We start from the raw sequence: 10,303 nt of genomic DNA on the forward strand, positions 1-10,303 counted from the left end.
TGCCAACCCCGACTATTTAGGAGGGTGTTAAACCCTAATTAAAGGGTGATTAGCAGGTTAATCACTATCCTAAATAGTCGGGGTTGCCAACCCCGACTATTTAGGAGGGTGTTAAACCCTAATTAAAGGGTGATTAGCAGGTTAATCACTATCCTAAATAGTCGGGGTTGCCAACCCCGACTATTTAGGAGGGTGTTAAACCCTAATTAAAGGGTGATTAGCAGGTTAATCACTATCCTAAATAGTCGGGGTTGCCAACCCCGACTATTTAGGAGGGTGTTAAACCCTAATTAAAGGGTGATTAGCAGGTTAATCACTATCCTAAATAGTCGGGGTTGCCAACCCCGACTATTTAGGATAGTGATTAGCCTGCTAATCACAAAACCGGGTCGATTTTGATAAATAAAAAAAAACAGTCGATTTTGAAAAAAAAAAATCAGCAGGTTTTGAAAAATTGTTCCAATTTTAATTGTCAGTATGTTTTTTAAGAATATATATATGGGGGAAAAGAAAAAGAAAGACATCACCCGACGAATGATGAGTGATGACTGAATCTGGGAAAAGCAGCGGTCAACAACTCCTAAGTAACTTTTCGGGGGTAAAAACACATGAGTAAGAACATAAGAATAAATTTGTTACTTTTTTACAGAAGATTTTTAAAGGCTAATTAGCACTTAAATATCATATAGTTTTTTCCTACTTTGCATACTCTCACTTGTTTTGTACAATGCTTACGTATCTTGAAGTTTTTTAAATTTGCACATAATACCTTATGTAAATGTGAGAATACTTTCCTGAGAACTTCTTAGAGACACTTACATGCTAATCTTATAATTTGACTCTTTAACTTTTTTCAATTTTATAGATCCAAAAGTATATTTAACAAAATTTAAAGTTAAAAAGTTCTAAAATGGGTAAGTGAGCGTCACATGACAATTTCCAGAGGAATATTCTCATGCTTTCTTAACACAGTATTAAAGTACAAAATTTAAAGGGAAATTGTGTCAATGCTCTAATTTTAAGAACCTCACGTGACCAGCACCTTCAACCTTATTCGCATATGTTTCAACCCCCAAAACCCAAAAAAAAATGTGATTCAGCCATTATTCCCTGTCAACTAAGCATAGAGAGAAAAAAAAATCCTAAGATGCCCTTATTTCCTCCTCTCTCTTTAACTCATCTCCTTCCTCCTATCTCCCTCTTCCTCCGTTTTCTCTCTGACACCGACATCCCCCTGCGCCACCACCGACTTTGGGTGCACGTTCCGGCCATGTTGACTCCTTCTTCGGCATTGCCCTCCGCCACCATTGTAGGCTGTCTAAAAATTACTGTGGATAGCTGCTCCTCACAAAACACTGACTAGCAATATTTCTAATTCTCTACTCCATATCATTGTAAAGATGGAAAAGAAAGATGGTGAGTTTTAGAATCTTCATTTCTCCAAGCCTCTCTTGTCTGGTTTCTCGAAGAGACTGGTGTTTCCTACTGCGTTTGTCAAGCAGATTGTGAAAGAGAAATTCAAAATAAAGAAAACGCTGACGATAAAAATTACAATCTGATGATTTCCACATCAACTTATGAAGGTTACAATCTGACAACTTTCGCAACAACCGATAAAAGTTATAATTTGACGACTTTCACGACGATATATGGGAATTACAAATTGACGATTCTCACATTTCAAAGAGCCAAATATAAGGATTACAAGATGACAATCTTTGCTAGAGATTACAAATTAAAGATTTTTTTAAATCAAAACGCAGAGCTCACCCTCGTGTTTTAATCTTAAAACGCGAGGCTCACCCCTGCATTCCAAGCCCAAACACGGAGCTCACTTTCAGGTTCTAAACGCGAAGTTCACCTCTGCGTTTCTAAAGCTAAACACGGGGCTCACTCCTAAACATGAATCTCGCGTTTGAACAATTAAAACACGTTTTAAACTGTTCCAAAACCGTTTTGCATGTAATGAGGGTATTAAACCCCCATTATGGAGCGATTTAAGGGGTCAGTTATACCCTTTTAACTTTATAAATAGCTCTGTTTACAACTAAAACAGGGTTAGCTTGAGTTAACTTGGTTGGAGCTTAATTTTGGCTTTTGAGAGAGCTTTTGGTGGAGCTTTTGGCTTGGTTTTTTGAACCATTTCGGATTATCATTCTTGAGATTGGTTCTTTGGCTAAAAAAATTTCATTTCCTCTCTGAAATTAACTCTTTCTTAGAGTTCATAACTCGTTACGAGTTTAAACTTGTCCCGCAAGTTCTTGTCAACTCGTTTAGAGTTTCAAAACTTGCATTGCAAGTTCTTCCAAACTCGGTTAGAGTTTAAAACTTGTCTCACAAGTTCTTCTCGATGTTGAGTCAAGAGGAATAGACAAAGTTTTATAAGACTGCGTGCTCGGATCGTCAACGGGATACAAGAATCAAACTCCCATCGACACCAAGAAGGACCTAGTTTTAAACAAATGGAAGGATCTCCGTCGATTCCTTCTCTCTTTTATAAATCAAAAAACTGATAAGAGAAATTATAATTTTTTCTAAGTCAATTAGAGAAAGATTACTATAAGAGATTGTATTCATTATTTCCTAAGTCAATAAGGGAGAATTAATAACATTTCCTCTCAAATTTCTTCAAATTTTTCCGACAAACAACCACCAACCTAGAGCGCACCCTCATTCCTCCTCTCCTCTCCTCTTCTCCTCTCTCCAACTCATTTCCTTCCTCCTCTCTCCCTCTTCCTCCTTTTCTCTCAAACACTGACATCCCCCTCCGTCGCCACCAACTTTGGGTGCACGCTCTGGCCATATTGTCTTCTTCTTTGGCCTCGCCCTCCACTACCTTGGGTGCAAGTTTCACAATACTTATAAGCTACCAGTTTTTTCAATGAAATTTATAATTTCTTTTTGAACATCGTGAAAAGATGAAAATCTAAAGAAATACCGGCTAAATGTGATTTTTGCTTAACAATTTTTGATGTTAAGGTAATTCCAATGTGGAATGTTAAGTCTAATGAGTTGGAAGTGAAGTCCAAGGGTTTGTACGTTAAGTTTATTAGGTTGAATAATAAGTCCAAGGGCTTGCATGCCAACTCTATTAGGTTAAATAATAAGTCTAAAGGTGGAATGTTAAGTGTTATGGATTATATGTTAAGTCTAATTTATTAAATGTTAAGTGTAATGTATTACATATTAAGTCTAATGCATTGTATATCGAGTCTAATCGGCGTGATCTTAATTCTAATTAATTGAATGTTAAGTCTATAAAGTTGAAAGTAAAGTTCAATGGCTTGTATGTTAAGTCTGTTAGGTTGAATAATAGGCCTAAAGGTGAAATGTTAAGTGTAACAGATTATATGTTAAGTCTAATTTGGTAACTATAAAGTGTAATTTGTTACATATTAATTTTAATGTGATGTACGTTAAGTCTAGTTGGCATGGCGTTAATTCTAATTGGTTGAATGTTAAGTCTATAAAGGTGAATATTAAGTCTAATCAGTTAAATATTAAACCTAATTGGAAGATATTTTTTATCTAATGAAAAGCATGTTATTTGTGATGAAAATAATATTAAGTCTATACTTTCTCATGTTAATTCTAGTGAGAGGAATGTCAAGTCTAATCTATTGAATGTTATTCTAATTAGATGAATGTCAAGTCTAATAAGGGCATTTTTAAGTATAATCGGAAGATTGTCAAGTCTAATCTATTGAATGTTAAGTTTGGTTTGTTAACTCAAATTGGTTTGATGTTAAGTCTATTGGGTTGAATAATAAGTCCAATGACTTATATGTTAAGTTGATTGGGTTGAATAATAAGTCTAAATGTAAAACGTTGAGTATAATGGATTATATATTAAGTCTCATTTGTTAATGTTAAGTCTAATGTGTTGTATCTAATGTGTTGTATGTTAAGTCTAATTGGTGTGATGTTAATTCTAATAAGGGCATTTTGAGTTTTTTTTTCCTCTCTCTGTGCTTTGTTGGCAAGAAATAGACTTAATATTCAACTCTATACACTTAAACATTCAACCGCATTAGACTTAACATGTGACAAATTATATTTAATATTCAACAAACTAGACTTAACATATAAATCCATTACACTTAACATTCCATATTTAGACTTATTATTTAACCCAGTAGACTTAACATACAAGCCATTGGACTTATTATTCAACCCAATAGACTTAACATAACTGATTTAAGTTAACAAATGAGACTTAACATTTAATAAATTTGACTTGATAATCTTTCGATTAGACTTAACATTCAACTTATTAGACTTGACATTCCTCTAATTAGACTTAACATTCAACTTATTTGACTTGATATTCCTCTTATTAGAATTAACATGATGCTCATTAGACTTAACGTACAATGCATTAAACTCAACATGTAACAATTAATATTCAATAAATTAAACTTAACATATAATCTGTTACACTTAACATTCCACCTTTAGACTTATTATATAATCCAATAGAGTTAACATACAAGCCTTTGGACTTATTATTTAATCGAATAGACTTAACATACAAGCCCTAGGACTTCATTTACAACTCATTAGACTTAACATTCCACCTCGGACTTGAACTTAATATCAAAAAATTTCATACAAAAATCATACTTAGCCAGTATTTCTTTAAATTTTCATCATTTCATAATGTTCAAAAATAACTTATAAATTTCTTTAAAAAAATTGATAGCTTAGAGGTCTTGTGGAACTTGCACCCAAGGTGGCGAAGGGCAAGGCTAAAGAAGGAGACAACATGGCTGGAGCGTGCATCCAAAGTCGATGGTGGTGGAGGGGGATGTTGGCGTCTGAGAGAAAAAGGAGGAAGAGGGAGAGAGAAGGAAGGAGATGAGTTAGGAGAGAGGAGGAGAGGAGAGGAGAGGAGGAAGGAGGAGATATGGAGATTAGATCTAGAGAGAAGAGAGAGGAGGAAGGAGTGTGTGCTCGAGGTTGGTGGTGGCGGGGGCGAGGCCGAAGAAGTAGACAACATGGCCAGAGTGTGCACCCAAAGTAGATAGTGGCGGAGGAGAATGTCGTGTCTGAGAGAAAAAGGAGAAAGAGGGAGAGAGAAAGAATGAGATGGGTTAGGAGATAGGAAGAGAGGAGAGGAGAGAAGGAAGGAGGAGCCATGGAGATTAGATCTGGAGAGAAGAGAGAGAGAGAGAAGGAAACAATAGCATTTAGGATTTTTATTTTTATTTTTATTTCTCTCTCTATGTTTAGTTGGCAGGGAATAATGGCTGAATCACTCTTTTTTTTCAGGGTTGAAACACATAGGATAAAAGTTAAAGGATTGATCACATGGGGTTCTTAAAATTAGGGCCTTGACACAATTTTCCTAAATTTAAAATCTATTAGGGTGTATAAGTGCTCCCCAAAATAAGTGAGGGTATATAAGTACAAAGTAGGGAGAAAGTATAAGGTATTTAAGTGCTAATTAACCTTTGAATGTAGACTTATTGACTTATCTGATTCTAGATACGTTTTCTCCATAAATTAACAGTTGAATGACAGGTTTTGTGCGGAACTTATGTTAATAAAGGAGTCAGCATGTAAAATCTAACGAAAGAACGAGATTTATTAGACGAATTTAATGAAATCCCACTTTAATATGACTGTCACGGCCGTGGGCTCGATTCCGGGCTAATTTATCAAAAAGATTTAGGCTGCGTTTGGGAACTTGGATTTGGGCCCTGAATTTAAAATGCAAGGTATTTCAAATCCAAATATCTTGTTTGGGCTCTAAATTGGGCTGAGATTTGAAATCAACTTATTTTGAAGAGGAGAATTTAGAAGCCCAAATACGCATATTTCAAATCCCACCCTGCAGCTAGGAATTTGCCAAATCCCAACCGAACTCCTCCTCTCTCTCATTTCTCAGTCCCGATCCCGACTCTTAAGTTCTCTCTAACCTCTATCTCTCCTCTCTCCCCTTCTTCTCTCTCGTCATCGTATTCACTCACCACCGTTTATTCCCTCCTCAGGATCTCATCGCCGTCGTCGCCCCCGCTCTCCCCCTCACCGTCGATCTCAGCTCCGGCGAGGGTTTCGACGTCGTCTCCGCCGCTTTCGGCCAGGTGACACTTCACCACACTAGATCCGATCGAAAAGTGTTCTCTTTTGTGTAATTTTGAGTTCAATAGCTGACTGATAGAGTTGTAGCACTAAATGCTCTCGTCTCTTCCATCGAAACCCTAAATCTGACCTAGGGTTTAGGTCCGTGATCTTCGCGGCTAAAACCCTAGATCAGAGCTAATACTCTCAATGTGACGTCCATTCATGGTGATTTATGTTATCCGAACAATATTTTTAACCGATTATTTCTAATTTTTTGATGATTTCATTATGAATGTATTAGGGTTTGATGATTTTGATGGATTCTTAATAGCTAATTCGAGCAAGGAGTGATTCTCTCATCTCAAAGGTATGTTTCAAGATATGTTGTTTTTCTCTTGCTACTAGTGAAATAGTTATGAAACTTTTCGAACTTCAAGTTAACAAGGAAAGCATCTTTCAAATAATAAGAAATTCTAGCATTGGTAGTGAATTCTATATATGTTGTCTTTTGTTTTTGCAGATACAGGACAAATTACTTCATTGTGATTATATTGATTATATTCGTTCTAAGGACAAAAATTTTTGAAAACCGTTTGCCACACTTCTGAGTATCGCATTCTTAAATGATAGGTAAACATTTTAGTAACTTGTATCTTTTCTTCTTGCTAGAATTTATGTTTATTCTTTTTATTCTTTAAGTATGAGAAGTGAGTGTCTTGTTGTTTTGGCATTTTACTCGATCTAAATGTGTTTCTGAAGAGTGTTTTTGCATTATTAGAACATGGAGATGAATGTCTTCGTTCAAGCTCTGAATGTTATGAGAATCATAATGCATTTGCTTCTATATTTTCTGGTTGAATATACTATTTAGATTATCATATAGTTTTTATTCTAGTATTAAATATCCATATAATGAGGTATATGTTGGGAGGAACTCGAGTATTTTGATATGAATAAATACAACAAATTATAAAACATATAGAAAGCTATTTCCCTTGTTAGAATAAGGATGTGTTGTAATATAAAAACACTTAAAGGACATAAACTTGACTTTATATACCAGCATATCATTTTGCTTTGCGGTCTTCTATGCATGTGAATGATTTGCCTCGCTTGCTCATATACCAGCATAATGAAGAAGCATTAGAAAAAGTAAGTCATCAAGTGGCTGGAAGTCTGAAATCAGGTGGCTATTATATGAGATTGAGCATAATGTGTCATTTGTCCTATTTGGTGTCAACACTTCCAAGGGGCTTGTTTTATAGTGCCAGAATTTCTGATAAGTTACATTAAACCATTGATCAATATAAGGATGGAACTTGAGAACCTTACCTTCAACGTGCGAGTCATGCTTCTGTAAATACTTTTTTGAAACCCTTAAGTTCACGCCACAAAACTAGTGTTAACGAACAGACACTCGCATGCATCACATGAGATCTATGTTTGTGTAAAGTATAAATCATTAAATGTAGGTGCTTTTGTTGCATGATTGGGTCAAAGATTTCATAAATTCCTAGTGTACATTTGTCAACACCACAATTACAGATAGCTCATTGGAAAGTATAAATCATTAAATGTAGGTGCTTTTGTTGCATGATGGCTACAATACACCTTTAATGCTGCTATTATGAGAATATGATCGAGTACAAAAAGAACAATTGAAACAAGTAGCCAGAAAAACATTACCCTCTAGCTAAGAGAATGCTCAAGATCAAATCTCTTCTTTGTGCAAAATAACATAAATGAATACTTTCACAAATGGGTAATTATTCGTTTTTAGTGTTCTATCGTTATTCCTTCTAGTTTCGTAGGTGCTTTTATCAGTTGCAAACTATGCTAACTTTTCCGTGGGAGCCCCTTTTGTTCATTTTGACTTCTGTAAGGCAATGGCTATTTTACATTTTCTGTTCCTTTGACAATCAAAATTGTAACTTTAGACTCTATGTTAATTCTCTTCCTATTAGACTGCAGCCTTAATTACAAACAGTTAGTGCAACCTTTGCGCTAAGATACGAACATGTATGAACTAGTACGTGCATTAACATTTGTAGCAAACGCTTTCCAGTATTTGTTTATGATGGTAATCTAATATTACATCATTTTGAGGTTATTTATTTTATACAATTGTTAATTACTTCTTTGCAGGTATCTCCAACGACGCTCAGCTGCCGATAACACATTTACTTATGAGGTATGATTTTGTGCAACACTTGTAGATACTCAAATATCACATGCACAGAACACATTTATTCGCTAATCTGAACTATAATATCACATGCATAAGTATGTTAGTGAAATGCATACACACTGAACTTGTTGTGCAAGGCTTAGTCATGCTATCAGTTACTCGAAGAACCATGAATAGTTTGTTTTTACTTGATTACTTGTGAAACGTGAGTAATTGTTTATTACTTTTTAGTGTCACACTTCATAGTTACGACACTGCCTTGTTCAGTGTAGAATATTATTACCGCTTTTAAGGTTTCCTGAAAACCTTCTGATATATTATATGTATTATGTCTCTAATACAGGTGTTGATAGTTGATGATGGAAGTAAGGATAGGACATCAAAGGTAGCTTTTAACTTTGTTAGGAAGTACAAGATTGATAATGTAAGGGTCATGCTGCTGGGAAGAAATCACGGACAAGGAGAAGCGATAAGAAAAGTACGTCTTCTAGCCTTCTATATATTTTTTCCTGAAGACTGACATTGGTGTTGAGTACTTGAGTGTATATTTATTTGGGAGCTATTATAAATGTGTAGATAATGTTTATATACTACTGGTTTTGCTAGTTGGGTGGACATTGAATTTATTTTCAGCACTGATTGACCAATGCTTCTTAATTTTGCGAAAAAATTGTTAAACAGGGAATGCTTCATTCACGTGGTGAACTCCTTTTGATGCTCGATGCTGATGGGGCAACTATGGTGACTGAACTCGAAAAGCTTGAAACACAGGTCTGTCTGAGTAATCGATGTTTTAAAATTCAGACTTATCAGCAATGCCCCTTCTTCTTCCTCCTCCTTTTTGTTTTTTTTTTTTGTTTTTGTTTTTTGTTTTGTTTTTTGTTTTTTTATTGATAAGTTGTAACCCAGTCTTAGACCTGAGACCTTTTATAATCCGACCTCTTATCTGTGCTACTTGGTTGGGAGGGTTCAACATCAGATTCTCGTGTTTTGCATGATTTATTAAATAAGTCACATTAGAATTGATCTTTTGCATAAATTTATAGGTGATGTATTCTCCCCAGTCAGTCATTTTGGTAAATCCTAGTGCTATTCGTCAAACTTTAATTGTTTGATGTTCAAAATGAGCCAAGTACTAGGCACAAGCAATGCTGTAAGAATGGACAAGAAGGTGAAATGATTAATGTGTTTTTCACTGTGATTGTTACTTATGAATTGTATGCTAATAATATAGATAAAACAACTTTTAACACTTAATGATCTTCCTCGTGTGGGTCTTTGACCCAAATGAAAACCTCTGATGTAAGCATCACTTGCTTGACAATTACATAGTCAATTCTAAGTTCCATTTGTACTATGTATACATTACCAGGTTTTATGTATTCATGGTGAAGGATCCTTGCTACATAGTTTACACAAGTTTTTTGCTAATATATTCATGGTGAAGGATCCTTGCACCAGGTTGTGTATCATCTAGTGTATTGATTTCCCTAACCAATACTCTCACAGGTCTCACTTATCCGACATTTTGGTTTAATTTGTTAGCTTGTTAGCTTGATTAAAAAAATTATCGATCTGCTCATTTTCTTTGCAGGTTTTGGGCTCATATAGTGATGGCATATGAATTACTCTTTTGTTGCTACGGATAGGCTTTATCATATGAGCACTTCTGAATTCTCAGTTGGAATTTCTTTATATTGAAGATACTTCTCTTCTCACATGCTATTCAGTTTGCAACTCTTTGTATTTTTTTTCTTATTAACATTTCTCTTGGTATATCAAAGACCAAAGTGACTATATAATTGTCAGTCGTACCTGCATTTGAGAAGATAATGAAATTGTTACTTATTTGCTCTGAAGTTAACTTATTATTACTTTGCATATGTGTGAAATATGAAACAAGCCTCAAGTGTTTTCTAGCCTGGATATCTATGAAATATGCAATGGTAATGTATTAGCTAAATTTGTGTTTCTTTGTTACTATTTTACATATCTATATTGTTGGCCTTCTTGTTTTGATGATGATTTATAAATAATTTACATCTAATA

General features: G+C 34.9%; 1 long non-coding RNA gene across 1 annotated transcript; it reads left to right on the plus strand.

Moving 5' to 3' along the window:
• Window positions 8,599-9,897, plus strand: LOC109850169. The gene is made up of 3 exons (XR_002249374.1): window positions 8,599-8,732; window positions 8,936-9,025; window positions 9,849-9,897. It is a non-coding gene; the product is annotated as an uncharacterized LOC109850169 (long non-coding RNA).

This window comes from Asparagus officinalis, chromosome 7, assembly GCF_001876935.1.
Source record: "Asparagus officinalis chromosome 7, Aspof.V1, whole genome shotgun sequence".
Classification (NCBI taxonomy): Eukaryota; Viridiplantae; Streptophyta; class Magnoliopsida; order Asparagales; family Asparagaceae; genus Asparagus; species Asparagus officinalis.